General features: G+C 50.3%; 1 protein-coding gene across 1 annotated transcript in view; it reads right to left on the bottom strand.

The window, feature by feature from the left end:
• FSTL4 (follistatin like 4) overlaps positions 1-16391 on the bottom strand; it is a 217302-nt gene that overhangs the window by 43923 nt on the left and 156988 nt on the right. The window lies entirely within an intron of this gene.

Raw genomic sequence — 16391 nt, forward strand, 5'->3', positions numbered from 1 at the left:
GACAAGGAGGTTGGCCTTTGCACTGCGTAGGCCGGGAAGGATAGACAGGTCTCCTACTTTTCCAAGAAAACAGAAACCCTGCTGTGGTAGAGCCCCTCCCTCAAGAATGTGGTGGAGGCCTCCTGAAAACAAAGGCAGGCAACGTGGCCCAATCAACATGACTCTGGAACTTGCGCTGTGTCCAATCAGACGATATGTCACCAAATATGGGAGACAAAGAAGTAGAAATTGCATAAAAGGCTACACCCCGCTGCACTTGAGACTCGGTTTTTTTGGTACGAACCCACTGAGCTCGTGCCGGCAGGACGAATCAAGTTGCTTCCTGGACAGACAAGCCTCGGCGTCCCATCGCTCAGTGTGAGAATCCTGCTACACTGTAGCCGAGCTGCCTGCGAGGCTGTGACGGCCCGGGCAGCGGGGACCCCGTTGCTCTTCTGTGTTGCTTGCCTCGACCTGATATACTCACTTAACGCCTTATTCAGCCTGTGAGGCCAGGCTTGAATACCTTCCCCACACACCCCCTCAATTTCTAATCACTGGGCTCGTTTGCCCCTCCTACTAATCCTGGGCCTGCTCGGCTGGTTTCCTGGGCTTCTCACCCACCTGCTGAGAAGCTCTGGCGGGCAGCCTTGTTTAGGGCTGGCAAGTATTTCTTACAAAACTCGACACCCCCAAAACAAATAATCCAATTAAAATGGGCAGAGGACACGAACAGACATTTCTCCAGAGAAGACATCCAGATGGCCAACAGGCACATGAAAAGATGCTCAGCATCACTTATCAGGGAAATGTGAATCAAAACTACAATGAGGTATCATCTCACACCCGTGAGGAGAGCTAAAATCAACAACCTAAAAAACAACAGGTGCTGCTGAGGGTGTGGAAGAAAAGGGGCCCTCTTGCACTGCCGATGGGAATGCAACGTGGTACGGCCACGGTGGGCAGTAGCATGGAGGTTCCTCAAAAAGTTCAAATTACAAGTAGTTTATGATCCAGCAATCGCACGGTGAGGTATTCAGCCAAAGAATACAAGAAGACCGATTCAAAGGGATACACGCACCCTGATATTTAGACCAGCATTATTTACAACAGCCAAGATAGGGAAACAGCTCCAGTGTTCATCACCTGATGAGTGGATAAAGCAGATGTGGTACACGTCTCCAGTGGGATATTATTCAGTCATAAAGAATGAAATCTTGTCATTAGCAAAACTATGGGTAGAGCTAGAGACTATATATACTAAGTGAAACAAGTCAGCGAGAGACAAATACCATATGCTTTCCCTCATATGGGGAATTTAAGAAACAAAATGAACAAGCAAAGGGAAAAAATAAGAGAGAGAGGCAAACCAACAAACAGACTCTTAACCATAGAGAACAAACGGCTGGTTACCAGAGGGGAGGTGGGCGGGGGATGGGTGAAATAGGTGATGGGGGTTAAGGAGGGCACTTGTGATGAGCACCGCGTGATGTATGGAAGCGTTGAATCGCTCTACTATACACCTGAAAGTAATATTACACTGTGCGTTAACTGGAATTAAAAAAAAAAACGAGAAAGTTTTTCTTAAAGGGACGGACAGCAACTCTTTTAGGCCTTGTGGGCCATGCTCAACTCTGCCTTGTAGCACAAAGATAATCATGACAGTACATACATTAATGAGCACCACTCAGCTCCAGTGAAATTTCATTTAAAAAAGTAGGCGGGAGGACAGATTTGGCTTGCAGGGAGACTTGGCCTACCCCTGGTTCAAATCCACCTTCCCCAAAGACTTCCAGGCAGCTTACAGAGACCTAGATAACCTGAGAAGGGGAATAGAACCCTGAGGAAAATGAGGGCAGACAAAAAACTAGGGAAGGGACATAAAAGAGAACCAGGAGGGGCTGATGCCAGGGGTTCAGTAAGAAAAAACTCAGTAAGCCCAGATTCTATGACCTCTGCAGCCACACAGCGTGGGATCCTCTAGGCCAGTGTAGAGGGGAGGATGGGAAGGAGGCGGCCTTGGCAGGTCGGAGTCTCTGAGGAGCATCCGATGGGCAAGGAGGACCTGCCCCAGGGCCTGTCGGGTCAGATGCACTCGCTCTTGCAGGACCAGGCACCGTGTGGGCCCTGGCCAGACACCAAATACAGACATGCCGGCGAGTGGTACTGCCGGGTGTTTCTGGGACACCCCTCATCAGCTCTGGACTTAGCTACTCCGCATCTTTGAGGGGTGGGGCTCAGAACTGACAGGACGGAGGAGGTCCTGGCTTACTGGTGAGAACATGGGGCTGTGCAGTGATCGAAGTCCGGCACCAGGGCTCAGGAGACTCGGATTTTAGTTGAATTCTGTCACTGACCAAATGTCCCCTCATCCCTCTGGGCTCTGGTTTCTCCACCTGCGTGTGCCCTGCCCACCTCCTGGGGTGTTGGGGAGATCTGGCAAGAGAACACACGTGAATACTTCTCCCAGTGTGAGAAGTGTGACGTACGTGGGTGTGTTACTTTTCTTCTTCTTCTTTTTTTTTTTTTTAAAGTTTATTGATTTATTTTGAGAGAGAGAGTGAGCACACATGCGGGAGGGGCAGAGAGAGAGGGAGAGAGAGAATTCCACGCAGCCTCTGCACTGTCAGCACAGAGCCTGATGCGGGGCTCGAAATCACAAACTGTGAGATCAAGACCTGAACCGAAATCAAGACTTGAATGTTTAACCGACTGAGCCACCTAGGCGCCCTTCTTCGTCTTATTAACAGCATATGCAAAACTCCCCTTGACCTCCTAGAGCCAACACCAAACCATCCCTCTTGCCATTCCCTGTGCCCTTTTCCATAGAAGCAATCTGGTGGCAGGAGGGAGGGAAGGCTATCAATCACTGTGGCACAAAGGGTTGTCAGAGGGCAGCCGCAGAGCAGCTCCCGGAAACGCTGACCCTCTGCCTTGCTCACCGTCCAGGGCGCCCCACCACAACCATCATGAGACCCATCAAGATGTTTTTTGGCTAATTAGCCCAGTGAGGGAGTGCAGGCCCAGAGAGAGGCTTGGGGTAGGGCACAGCGGGGAAGGTGGATCATGGATGTAGGCAGCCTGCTTTCATTTTCAGGGGGAAAAAAAAGTACACAACAGCATTCCCGATGGAGTAAAATATTGGAGAGGGCTGCTAGAGCCCAGTGAGTTTTCTCTGAAGCATTGCTCTGCTTAAAAAAGCCCCATTCCTATCACTTCCATAATAAAAATAAAACACCAGATAGCTGATTTGTCCTGTGTCATAACAGAGTCATAAAGGGTTCATACCTGAGTTGCTTATGAAAAGTTAATGGTTAGTCAGTTCTGGGGCTGACATATTTCTAGTCTAAGCTGTTTGTGTGTCAAAACCTAAGTTTGGAGGAAAACAGATTTTGCTTGGAGGCTTGGTGGCAAGATGGCATCTTGAAAAGAGGGCAGGGAAGTAGGGTGCACTCCCTACCTTGAGAGCCCCTCAATATCTCACCTGCCTGGGTCTAGGGCAGACTCCATCCCAAAGAACAACACCAGAGCTGCTAGCAGGGGGTCTGGTGCTGGGGACCCCCTGGCACTTTCCTTCTCCTGCTTCCCCGAGCCTTTGTACCCACAGCCCTTCCTCACTGGAGGGCCCTTGAAGCTGGGCTCGGGTTGTGGTGCCCCCTTGATGAGGCTGTGTAGTCAATGGGGACGACAGGTTGCTCAGGATGAGAAGCGCGCCAAGGCCAAGGTTTTCACAGATCAACCGCAAAGTGATGGATTGGTCATAACACCAGCTCACAGTCTTCAAGACCTAGCTCTGTGCTGGGAAGCTTCATACACATTGCCTTGTATAATCCTCAGAAATAAAACTCCCAAACCAGAAAATGAAACAAGGGGCATCTGGGTGGCTCAGTCAGATAAGCATCCGACGTCGGCTCAGGTCATGATCTCAGGGTTCTTGGACTCGAGCCCTGCGTTGGGCTCTGTGCTGACAGCTCAGAGCCTGGAGCCTGCTTTGGATCCTCTGTCTCTCTCTCTCTCTCTCTCTCTGACCCTCCCCCGTTCATGCTCTGTCTCTCTCTGTCTCAAAAATAAATATTAAATTTTTTTTTAATAGAGAATGAAACAAAAGCCCAGTCCCCATAGGGCGAGCAAGCTCTCCTTCACAAGGTCTGCAGACTCTGATTTTCTCTCACCACCTCCACTGCACCCGGTGGCCCAATGCACCATCTTCTCACCTGGGGGACAGCAGGGACCCCCACTTCTTCCCCTCTGCTCTGTCCTCCACACGGCAGCCAGACCCTCCCCCCTCTCTCCGAGTCACAGCCCTAGAGGGTCTGCAGGGATGGCCTGCCATCCCCACCTTCTTCCACTCCTCCCTGCTCCTTCCATGCCGGCACTGTGGCCTCCTGCTCGCACTCCAGGCATCCTACCCCGTCCTCCAGAAGGCAGTCAGTCTGGTTGGCACCCCCACCTTGAAGTCTGCTCTAATGTTAACTGCTGAGATAGGGCTGACAGCCCTCCCTGTAACCCTCACCCCCATCCCTCACTTGCCATTTTCTCTCTCTCTCTCTCTCTCTCTCTCTCTTTCTGGCACTTACTACCACTTAGCATACAATTTGTATGTCTCCCTCTGACTGGGATGTGAGCTCCCCAGGGAGGGCAGGGACTCTGGTGCTGCACGGTGCTCCCTGCTGTGCCCTCAGTGCTTGGCACAGGGCCTGGCGTCTGTTGGGCCCTCAATAGTGATTCAGCAACTGGATTGCACAAGTCGCTGAGCGAGACTTTCCGCAGGGACTGTGTTCTGGTTCTCTGGGTTTGCAAACTGGGGCACCCACCTCTTGCCTTCTCATCCACCTGAGTGTTCAGAGACATGGGGTCAAAACGAGGTGGCTGGCAGGAAGGCAGAGAACTGATCCCAAGCATGGGGGATCAGCATGGGGTGGCCTCTGCTTCCCCACCCCATCTCCTTCTCCATGCTGCGTTCCTCAGGCCAGCCACAGAGGCTGGGATTGACCAAAGAGAAGGCTCTACCCAGAGAGCAGGCAGACACGGAAAAGCCCATGCGTGCCATCCCAGGCTCGGCTGATGACTTCTGTTGAGCCCCTAACGACGTCATTTAACCTCTCTGTTTTTCCTCATTTCTGCTGGCAGCAGGGGCACAACTCCTGAGCGATCACTCAGGTGCTGAGGGGTGTGCATCAGTTCTTCAAGGGCATGATGGGAGGCTGGATACGTTATGGCTCTCCTTCAAGCACCTAAGTCGTTACCAGCCTGTGACTTAGGCCCTGGGGAGAAGCTGACTGGGCAATAAATAAAATAATGTCTCAGGGCTAAAACAATAGGCATCATATAATCATAGAACGAAATGCATATTGTTTTCTGGAACATGAATACTGGCTACTGAAATCAAATTTACCTCATTGGATGTGAAGAAATTACTTTAAAAATTGATTTATAACAAGCTACATAATACTAAACCTGCAATCCTTCCTCTCCTGAATGTTCTTTGAGATGTGTCTGAATGCTGCTATCAATGCTTGATTGCATCTCTGTAATTGTCTTTTTATGGATGGCTTTTTTTGTTGTTGTTGTTCTGAAGCACAAAAATGTATTAGCAAAATCAAGGTTCCTTCCAGAAATAAACAGATGACAGATTAGACCATTCTTTGTACTGATGCACATCTGTCTTTGGGAAAGAGACAATTTTACTAAAAGGCATAGTTTTTGTCTTTTAAAAAGCTATTTTGTAAGTATCTGCCCTTAATAAAGAAAGTAATTAAATGAGACTTAAGTATTAAACAATATTTAAGCAGAGGGTAGATGGGGCAGGTTGTCATAGTGATACATGTGACTCAGGTCTAAGTAATATGAAAATGAGCCACCAGCGCTGAATATTTAGCGACTACATGTGAAACACAAGGACTCCAGGGTGATTTCAGAGTTTAGGTTAATGATACTGTCAATGCTACAAGTTAAGACTCACTTTAGAACCATTTATTCAGAGCTTTTCCGACCCTGCCTTTCTCAGTAGCGGAGTCCTTCTCAGGAGCCCTCTGCCCTGGCTTTCTTTGGGGAGGAAAGAGTCAAGGAGAGGATCTTTGTCCCATGCCGGTTCGATTTGGCCCCAGAACCACTCACCCCAGTGTCCCTCCTGCATGAACGTTTCAACACAAAGGACCCAAACACTGAACAATACGCAGCCCCTTGGTGGTGACCAGGCTTCAGACATGTCCATTACCCAGACCAAGCAAGGACCAGATGCATCACAGTGGGCACACAGAAACATCCACGTCAACACACAGTACACACGAGCATGTGCATGTGCCCTCATGTGCCCTCCCACCCCCATGCCTCTGTAGTTGACTTGACCACCCTGACCCACACTGGGGTCTCCGTGCTGGTCACTTCCTTCCAGACCCTTATAGAACATTCTTGCCACTCCGCACGCACCTGCTCAGAGTTCTCTTAAGAAGTCCCTGCAACTTAGAGCAATCCCTAAGTAGCTGCTGAACATCTAGGGTAGGGGGCAGCTGCTATGGACAGTCACGTTCAGTGTGAGCAACCCAAAGTTGGTCAGTTCTCTTGCTTATTCCCAGCTCCAGGCCAGCGAGCCACAGGAGTGAGAGGAATCACCGTGGGGAGAGCTCCTGGCTTCCCCGGGATTGCAGGGAGTATGTGGTCACTGGCTGACCTGGCTTTTATTTTCAGGTTCCCCCGTGATTGTGACTGCCAAAGCGGAAGCACCTTATCTCTCTGTGTACCACTGTATTGTCCCCAACGTGTGGCTCAGCTGGTGTTTGCTGAACGAATGGAGGTGTGTTAACCACTTGTGCTGGCTCTCAGGGAGCCCTGAGGGGAAGGGTAGTCAAGAAGTAATGTTATCCAGAGAGCGGTCTGGCTTTTGTTCGCCTGGGGGCTTTGGCCACTAGACTGCATAACGATGTGATTTCTGATGGGGGCTCTGGCCATGCAGTACCAGCTCTGTCTCCCAGGGGCTAGGAGGTAGAGGTCAGCCACGTGAGCAACACGTGGTCAAGCTCTCACAGAAGCTCTGGACACCAGGCTTGGGTGAGCTTCCCTGGCTGGCGATACTTTGTGCATGCTGTTACATGGCAATGCTGGGAAAAGGACACGTTCGTGATTGCACCGATGGACAATGGAAGCGCCTCGTTTGGACCCTCTTGGATTCTGCCTCATGGGTGGTGTTGGCGGAGGGAGGCTTCTTCTCTTGGCTGATTTTTTTTTTCTTATAAACCCCAGAAATTCAGAAGTTCAAGACCAAGGTGTTGGCAGATTTGGTGTTTGTTGAGAGCCTGTTTCCTGGTTCTTGGAAGGTTGTTTTTTTCTTTTTTTGCTGTAACCACAGATGGTGGGAGGGGTCAGGACTCTCCCTTTTAATAAGGGCACTAATCCCATTCATGAGGGTCTACCTTCATGACCTATTCACCTCCCACAGGTCCCACCACCAAACACCTTACAGTGGGGAGTAGGTGTGAACACATGAATTTTGCTGGGATATAAACATTCAGTCTATGGTACAGACAGATGCTTCCACACAAGAAACGATGAACAGAGGATAAAGGAGTTCAAATTCTGAGAAACAGATATCAGACTTACACCCAACATAACTCTACAAATAGATTAAATATATGAAGCAACATTTTAACACGCAGTCTCTGATCTTTAAGAAAGGAAAACATGAGATGATGTCCACACTGTCTCCAGCTCTCTGTTTGAGGGCATTTTCCAAACCGTAGCACAGACAACCAGCACTCACAGAACGGCAGCAATGGAAAAAGAGGTCAGAACACAGGTCTCTTGAGATACCTAGAATTTGCGAGCTGGCATAGCAGAGAGGATGGGGCTTTGAAGGGAATTTCTTAGGGGGGCCCTTGAATCACTGGCTGGACACTAACTTATAGATGCTCAGGGTGAGACTCTGCCAAGCCTTGCAGATCTCATATCCTGGGAGTCTGTGAGTGGAGTGGAGATCCCAGAAATGGCACACTGTTGAGAACAGTTGGGGTTTGGACCATCCAGAATGGAGAGACCTTGCTGAACATGCCAGGTATCCCCGTGGCTGATTTTAATCTATGCTCTTCCACTGTAATAAACCATAACTGCGAGTATAATAGCTCTCAGCGAGTTCTGTGAGAACTTCTGGCAAATTATTCAGCCTGAAGGTCGTTTTGTGTACTCCCCAAACTTGTAATTGAGGTCACAGTGAGGGAGGGCTTGTGTGGATTGCTATCTCTCACTTTGCAGTCGGTTCCAAAATTCAATCAGGGGGATCCTGACCCAGTTGTGTGCATGTCGAGCATTTGGCCTGGGGCAAACCTGAATGTCCAAGCGCACATGGGTGTCTAGGCACTTGGAACAGGAAGCTCGTGTCAGAGCCTGTGCTCTGAGTATCCAGCGTGTCCATCGCCAGAGCCCAGACGGCAGACACCTGTTGACGCCAGGACTCCAGGGTATCATGTGGATAAGTGGCGGCTTACGGGACCTTCTGGTGGGTTGCAGGCTTTGGGTCCTCACCTGATCAGCCTGGTGTGCCCGGCTGGGGCAGGAGGGGACTCTGGTGATACACTGCACTGCAGCCACGACCTGAAGTTCCACACTGCCTCGAAACTGCACCTGGGAAACCTGCAACCCTTCAAGGGAGATGCTCCGTCATGAATCCCCGGTCTGAGAAGGCCTTATCAGCTCCTCTGACCCGAACCACACTCAGAGTCCAGACAGCCGATCGGCATTCTTGCTGTCCTTGAAACACTCCAGGGAGTATTTGATTAAATTTCCTTCCATGGTTCATTTCAGGGACCAGGAAGGCCTGCAATCTGGAATTTTCTCCGGATACACTGTTTTAAAACCGTATACAGGCATATCTTGTTTTATTGCCCTTCACAGATGTTGTGTTTCTTTACCAATTGAAGGTTTGTGGCAACTCTGTGTAGAACAAGTCAATTAGGGCCCTTTTTTTCAATAGTACTTACTCATTTAGTGTCTCTGTGTCACATGTGGTAATTCTTGCAGTCTTTCAAACTTTTTCAATATTATATATGTTATGGTGATCCGTGATCAGTGATTGCCAGTCACTGAAAGCTCAGATGATGGTCTGCATTCTTTCAGCAATAAAGTATTTTTAAATTAAGTATGTACTTTTTTTAGACATATGTTATTGCTTACTTAATAGACTATAGTATAGCGTAAACATAACTTTTATATGTACCGAGACCAAAAAATTCATTTGACTCATTTTACTGTAGTATCTGCTTCATTGGATATTCATGTCATTGCAGTAGTTGGAGCCAAACTCGCCATATCTGCCTCCAAGGTATGCCTGGAGCAGAGTGTAAACCGGTACAGCTTTTTTGGAGGAAGATTTGGTGAAATCCATCAAACTGAGAACGTGCTCACCCTCAGATATAGTCATTCTACTTCCTTTACTTTTATTTATTTCTTTATATTTTATTTATTATTATTATTATTATTATTATTTTATATAATTTATTGTCACATTGGTTTCCCTACAACACCCAGTGCTCATGCCAACAGGTGCCCTCAATGCCCATCACCCACTTTCCTCTCTCCCTCACCCCCCATCAACCCTCAGTTTGTTCTCAGTATTTAAGAGTCTCTTATGGTTTGCCTCCTTCCCTCTCTGTAACTTTTTCCCTCACCTTACTCTCGCTCATGGTCTTCTGTTAAGTTTCTCAAGATCCACATATAAGTGAAAACATGGTATCTGTCTTTCTCTGCCTGACTTATTTCACTTAGCATAATACCTCCAGTTCTATCCACGTTGCTGCAAATGGCCGGATTTCATTCTTTGTCATTGCCAAGTAGTATCCCATTGTATATATAAACCACATCTTCTTTATCAGTTCATTGGTTGATGGACATTTAGAATCTTTCCATAATTAGGCTGTTGTTGATAATGCTGCTGTTAAACATTGGGGTGCATGTGCCCCTATAAATCAGCACTTCTGTATCCCTTGGGTAAATTCCTAGCAGTGCTATTGCTGGGTCATAGGGTAGGTCTATTTTTAATTTTTTGAAGAGCCTCCACACTTTTTCAGAGCGGCCGCACCAGTTTGCATTCCCACCAGCAGTGCAAGAGGGTAGTCATTCCACTTCTAAGAACTTATCTTACAGACCTACTTACACCATGTGCAAAGAGGTGTGTAAAAGCTGCTTACTGCAGTACTGCTTGCCCTTAACAAAGCCTGCAAACAGTCTGAGCGTGAGCTCCCCTGAGTGGGGCTGGGGAGGAGAGCCCACACAGGGTAGGTGCTCGGGGCTCTGCACCCAGGGTCCAGAAGCTAGATCAGAACCTCCCTGAGGGACCCTGTACCTTTGACATGGAGCCACGAGTGGTCACTGAGCACAAGTGAGGCTCTGAAGTCAGTACTGTGAAGGAAGAGAGGTGACCCTGAAGAGGCCACTGAGACGTCAAAGGCCCAGTAGAGGGAATTGGTGGGGCAGAGGTCCCAGCAAGTTGTACAAGCTGGTGTATCCTGGGTCGGGACCCATCTCTTCGGGAGCCCTGGCCAATACTCCCAGTGGCTTGAGCTTACCCAAAGCTCAAAAGAGCCAGATGATCATTTGCAACCGGGGTTTCTGATACAAGCCAGGAAGAATTGGCCAAATCCTTCAAGGGCTTCAAGTATACTGTTTTCCAAGATTTTAAAACAAAATGTACCCAAGCGTTTAATGAGATTATTTTAATGCAGAACCTATAACCACTGTCTTTCGTGTTGCAAACAGCTCTCCATGCTAATCAAACGCCTCTCATCTTTTTACAATGGATTCATGACTGGTTCATATAAAGACAATAAAAATTAAATGAGTCATGAGCTCCTAAATCATTCTCTTTTGGTCTTTTTAATAACTTACTTCCAAAGCAGAGCTGGCTGAGAGCATATGCTTCATTAGAGTTATTTGTTCCTGGTTTTACACCATTTAGGCATGGGAAAAAAAGCGAACCTTTTAACACATCCTTCAAACACTGCCACAAATACTTTCTTCTAATGGGTTTTGTTTTTTTGCTTTTATCACTGTACTCCGCCTACCGACATTTGAAAGCCCCAAATAGCAAGATTCAGTGAAAGAAAAGAGTGGCTCTTTCAAGTCGTTTGAGATATACTGGGTCTGTTACAGCACCCCCCCCCCCCCCCCCCCCGCTTTTTAGAAAGCTGAATACAAGAGAAACATGTTTGCTCCTCCTGAGAGTCTCCTGGCCAAGTAGTTCCGCGTGCCGCACTCAGAGCCTTCCAGCCCCTGCTCTTGCTGGGGCAGAGCCCAGTGGGCTAATGAAACCCTGTAGTGTCGTCCATGTGGGCTCACATCTAGGATGGACACATGCCGCTGGGGCCCCGGGCACCACAATGGGTACTGCTGGACAGGAGGCAGGGCCAGCCAGCCCCAGAGGAAGGCCTTGGCAAGGCTGGGTGCTGGGTGTTGTGTCCCCAGAGCAAGGCTGACTGCTGGCCCTGCAAGTGCAGAGCCCTGTGAGTTGCTTCACCCCATTTCCTTCATGGACTTGGGGCAAAGAGTCAATGAGACCATACTTGTGAAAGGGCCGGCATTAAACCTGGGTCTCCCTGGAAACGGGTCAGGACTCCAGCACTGACCCTAGGAAGGATTCAGCAGTGTGACTTTGCCGATGTCATCTTCCTGCTTCTGCTCCCCTCACCGGCAGGTCTCCTGTCCCTCAGTATCATAAGGGACAGGGAGGAAGACAGTTATGAGGGGAGGGCAGGTGATACTGTTGAGGCAGGACGTGCAGACTAGCTTTGGGGACATTCACTTCACTTCATGCTGAGCGGTTTGCTGCACAGTCTGGGCAGAAGGCCGAGGCCCGGAATGGCTTTGCACATTCAGTTCTTGCAGAAAGTGAGTCAGCCTTTCCCTCTCCACCCCCAGAATACCTAGGATGGAGGTCAGGGTGGGGGAGGGAGTGCATGGATATGCCTCTGAGATGGGCCCCCAGAGCCTGGCGGTGAACCCTGAGGAGACGGGGGCTGGGGGGTGGCTCACTGGGGATGGCCTAGGCTCTGTGGCCCAGGTGCAAAAGCCAGGGGCTAGGTGTGGTCAGGGGTGTCCCTGGCTTCTCTGTGGGATTCCCATGACCCACAGATCCCTGTCCTATCACAGGACTGTATGACCACACGCGCCTCGTTGGTCCCGTCTGCTTGGATAGCTGCCGTGACAGGCATCTTACCGCTTGAGGACAAGCTTCCCCTGTGGGCTCAGGGTACGGCGCCGGACTAAGGGAGTGCCCTTCCCCTATGTGACAATGTGTTACCTGGGCAGAGCAGAGCCACAGGCCAGGGTGGGCTGACCACAGGCTCATACTGGAAGAGCCTGCGGGATGAGGGCTTGTCCTCTATCACAGCAGCACGGGCACACTCCTGGACGGCGGCTTGGAGTTCAAGCTGGGGCCCAAAGCCAGGACAGGCAGAGCTGCTGTGCCTGGACCCACCCCCAAGTCCCTGGTACTGCTGAGGTGGGGCAGTGGGCCATGGATCCTTGAGGGTTGGGACCCAGGTGGGAGACCACAGGGCCAGGTCTGAAGGCACCGGGACTCACAGCTGCCTTACTACACAAACCAGCGGTTGGTCAGGAAGTAAATTTCAGGTGGTTTTTCGTTAGCTCTAGGGAATATGCGCTTCAATAGAAACTAATGATTTCTCATCTGACAAGCAGGAGGAGGCATAAGCCAGAGGCCCCCTTGCCTGGAGGTGCAGCAGAATTCCTGGTGCTGCTGCCCGTCTTTGGGGACTTTGCACCCTTGGTCCCTGTGCTGCCCTCTCCTCGGAGGTGGGGTGGTGGGGAGGTTGTTTTGCCAGGTGCAGCTGAGACAGGATTCCCTCATGCCCTGGGCTGCAGTGAAGCTGAGGCCTCCTGCAAAGGGGTGGCTCAGGCAGGGCCAGGGGGCGCACCAGGTCCACGCTGACCTTTCCGGGAGCCTTGAGAAGTAGAGGGGATGGCGCTCAGCCGGGAGCCCTGCACAGCCAGGGGTGCTGCTCCCCTAGGGAGGTTACCGAGGAGGAAGACCCCTCCCTGACCCCAGCCAGTGGGCTCCTTTTGTTTCTGGGTCCGATGTATTGGGGGTCCTCCTTGGTTGCCTATGTGGTCTGAGGCCACAAGGGGCTCAGGTCTGCTGTAGGACAGACGTCTGACCATGTCAATACCCGAGTAAAAACCTGTTGTTCCCACAGGCCATGATCCTTTATGTTAATATTCCAAACCTGTCAGGTTCTGGCCCCATCCTGCCACTCTAGACCTCTCCCTTGCTTATCCCTGTCCCCTGAAGCCAGAAATTCTCCTTCCTCGGGCCCCCAGAACTGGCTCCCTCCTCCTAATATAGAACAGGCCATGCTGTGTTGTAATTCTGTGCTTGTGGATACAGCATCCCCCTGGAGGCTGCAGAGAGTGTCCTTGCTCTACACCCTGGTACAGGGCTTGCGAATCGCCAGCGCTTAGTGAATCCAGGGGATGATTCCCCACGTACGCCATCTGGACGGCCATGCACACATCGGGTGACTCGTGAGTGTTCCTGACAGTGACAGAGCTCACGGGGGAATCCGAGAGGCTCCTTCTCACTTGGCTCCAGGCTAGAGGGGTACATTTACTTTCTGATCAAATATTATTCTGATGCTCGAGGCATCCTTGATGTTTGCAAGTCAGAAAAGTTTAATTACATGTGTCATTAGGATGGCATTCTGTAATAGCTCTGTGACTGAATTCATTAACAGAATTCTTAACAGATAAGACAAGACAAATTAATATTTTGTTGCCCATGAAAGGTTCTCATTAAGAGAGTAGTGAAAAAGTGATTAATATTTTGTTGCCAATCAAGATGTCTCGTACAAATGACAAAGAAAGGAGGCCCACACCCCTCGGAGCTCTCTCATCTGCCTGCCTTGGGTTTCGCAGGTGCGGTGCTCCGTGCCAGGTGCTAATTACAGCCGGCGATGGCGTTTCATCTCTGGCTGCAGTGGACGGGGGTGGGTGTGGGCATGCCACAGGCTGAGAACTCTAGAACACCTCAATCCCCAATCTTTGTTCCAACGGGGCCGCCCGGCCCCACCCGCCTACCCCAGTGTGTTCTTCCCTGACCAATTCTTGCTTTAAAAATGCCCCGTGAATCCTGATGCCCTGGCTCTATCCATCCCTGGCTTGATTTCCTCGGAGGGCTGCTGTCATCACTATCCCCAGGTGGGGCTGCCACTTATGAACACCTGCTGTGTGCCGGGCACCGGGCTAGGCACTTCACACATACGTTCAGCCTGAAAATGCCCGTCTCAGGCAGACATTGTCATCCTCATTTCTCCACAGGCTCAGAGAAGTTCAACAGCTCACCCAGGGCTGCTCCGGATGTACTGGAGGCAAATGTCACTGCGTCCCAGGCTGACGTGGACACCTCAGGGTCGTATCTCCCTGCCTGGGGAGACTCATTGGGCTACCGTGGGCTGACGTCGGGGACTCGGGCTGCAAGGTGCTGAGAATGTTGTTTGGCAGCAGCAGCAGCAATAATAATAACGATGGTAGCAATATCAGTAATAGTAATAATGGTAAGGACAGTGATCATAGTTAGCATGGGATGCTGCATACGAACACATCACATGTGTCTTTTCATCCTCACTATAACCCTATGAGGCAGGACCTATTAATTATCCCCATTTAACAGAGGAAGAAACTGAGGCTTTGAGAAGTCAAGTGCTCTTTCCAAGGTCACTCAACTAGTATGTGGTGGAGCTGAGGCTTAAACTGGGGTCCCTTTGATCTTAGTGCCTGTGCTATTCACTAGCAGGGCCTGTGCCTCCCTTCCCTCCTGAGGTGAAGGGAAGTGTGTGTTTGTGTGTGTGTGTGTGTGTGTGTGTGTGTGTGTGTGTGTGTGTGTGTGTGTGTGTGTGTGTGTGGTGGTGTGGCTGCATGCATCGGGTGGGCATCCTTGTGGGGCTGATGTGCCCTGCACCCTCCTGTGGGGGTTTCTGGGCAGCACAGGGCCTTGCCTGTTTGTGGGCTGCTGACTTGACCACAAGCAGCAAGTGTTTCCAGGGAGGTAATAAGAGGCCATTAATCTCCAGTTGCACCCACAATTAACCCAAATTGCTAACCTCACTGTGAAAAGTAGAAATGCAATTGAGTTGATGCTGGAGGCATGTTCGAGGGAGGGGAAAAACACTCAAAGTAATTTAATTAACTGATGGCAAGTGCATTAAGAGGAGTTCTGCCTCCACCTTTATTTCTGGTGTCTTTAAATAGATCATCAAGTAATGCACATGGATGTTCAGACAGACACGGGCAGGCCCGTTCTACTTTGGAATTAATCACCACTGGCCAAACTCAGTTTAAAGCTGATGCCTCGCCTTGAGAGATTTTGCACACACAGACCCGTGAACCCCAAAACACCCCCCCCAAATTTTTGGAAACAGGACAGTACCTCTCCTTGCTAAGATCTCAGACAAGGCCTGGGCATCTCAGGCTCGGACGACAAAGGACTCTGCCCACTCAGCCTCTGTCTATCAAGCACCCAGCAGGGTGGTGTTGGTAGCACCGCGGGGAAGCTGCAAGGAAATAATCTTGCCCCACACGACAAGAGCGGAAGAAGGGTGTTCCATGCCAGGCTGTGCCCAAGACAGGACCTCCACGGTGACCGGCCCTCTGCCCATCTGCTTCCCCGTGATCTTCAGGGTGCAGCTAAAGGGCCTAGTGAGTAGCAGAGTCCCAACCTGGTTTCTACAGACTTTTAGGCTGGGCTCTCTCCCCACAAAGCAGTCTCAGAGTTGCAAAGAATCTTCATGGTCATGGGGTTTAGCTGCCCTTGTGTGGCTACTAGCATTGCTGACCACGGCCCTGCTTGAGTTTGCATGCCTCTGGTAATGGGGACCTCACTGCTTCCTTGACGGCTCACTCCGTTTCGGGGCCGCTAGGATGGCCGTAATGGTGTTTCATCTCAGCAGTCCAAACTGGTCTCTTTTAGGGGAGCACCCTGGCCCTTTGTGCTTGCTGAGCTCATGGGGTCACATGGCCTAGCCTGGCTCCTGCTACGTTAGTACCTCCCTCACCACCTCAGCGAAGTTACCCAGAACTCACCACTCAAGACCACAAGGTCTTCCTTCTCTGGGCCAAGCATCCCATTCTGGGCCAGCTCGCCTGTCCTGAGCCTGTCCTGACTGCCCCCTCTTCTGCCTGAAACTTGTATTCCTGTTACTGTAGCTGTCCTGGCAGTGCCCTCCATGGATGACGTCGCTGTCTTCTCAATGAACTTCTGGGAAGCCGCCTCACTCCTGGGGCCAAACCTGGGCCCATAAATATACTTGAATTACTCCCTTTGTTTTTCACGTCCAATGGAAGGGAGGTGCTGCTAAGGCTGTTTTTCTAAGAGATAGGATTGGTGTAAGAAGTTGCTCAAAGTCATGAGGCTG

The sequence above is a fragment of the Lynx canadensis genome, chromosome A1 (assembly GCF_007474595.2).
Source record: "Lynx canadensis isolate LIC74 chromosome A1, mLynCan4.pri.v2, whole genome shotgun sequence".
NCBI classification, from domain to species: Eukaryota; Metazoa; Chordata; class Mammalia; order Carnivora; family Felidae; genus Lynx; species Lynx canadensis.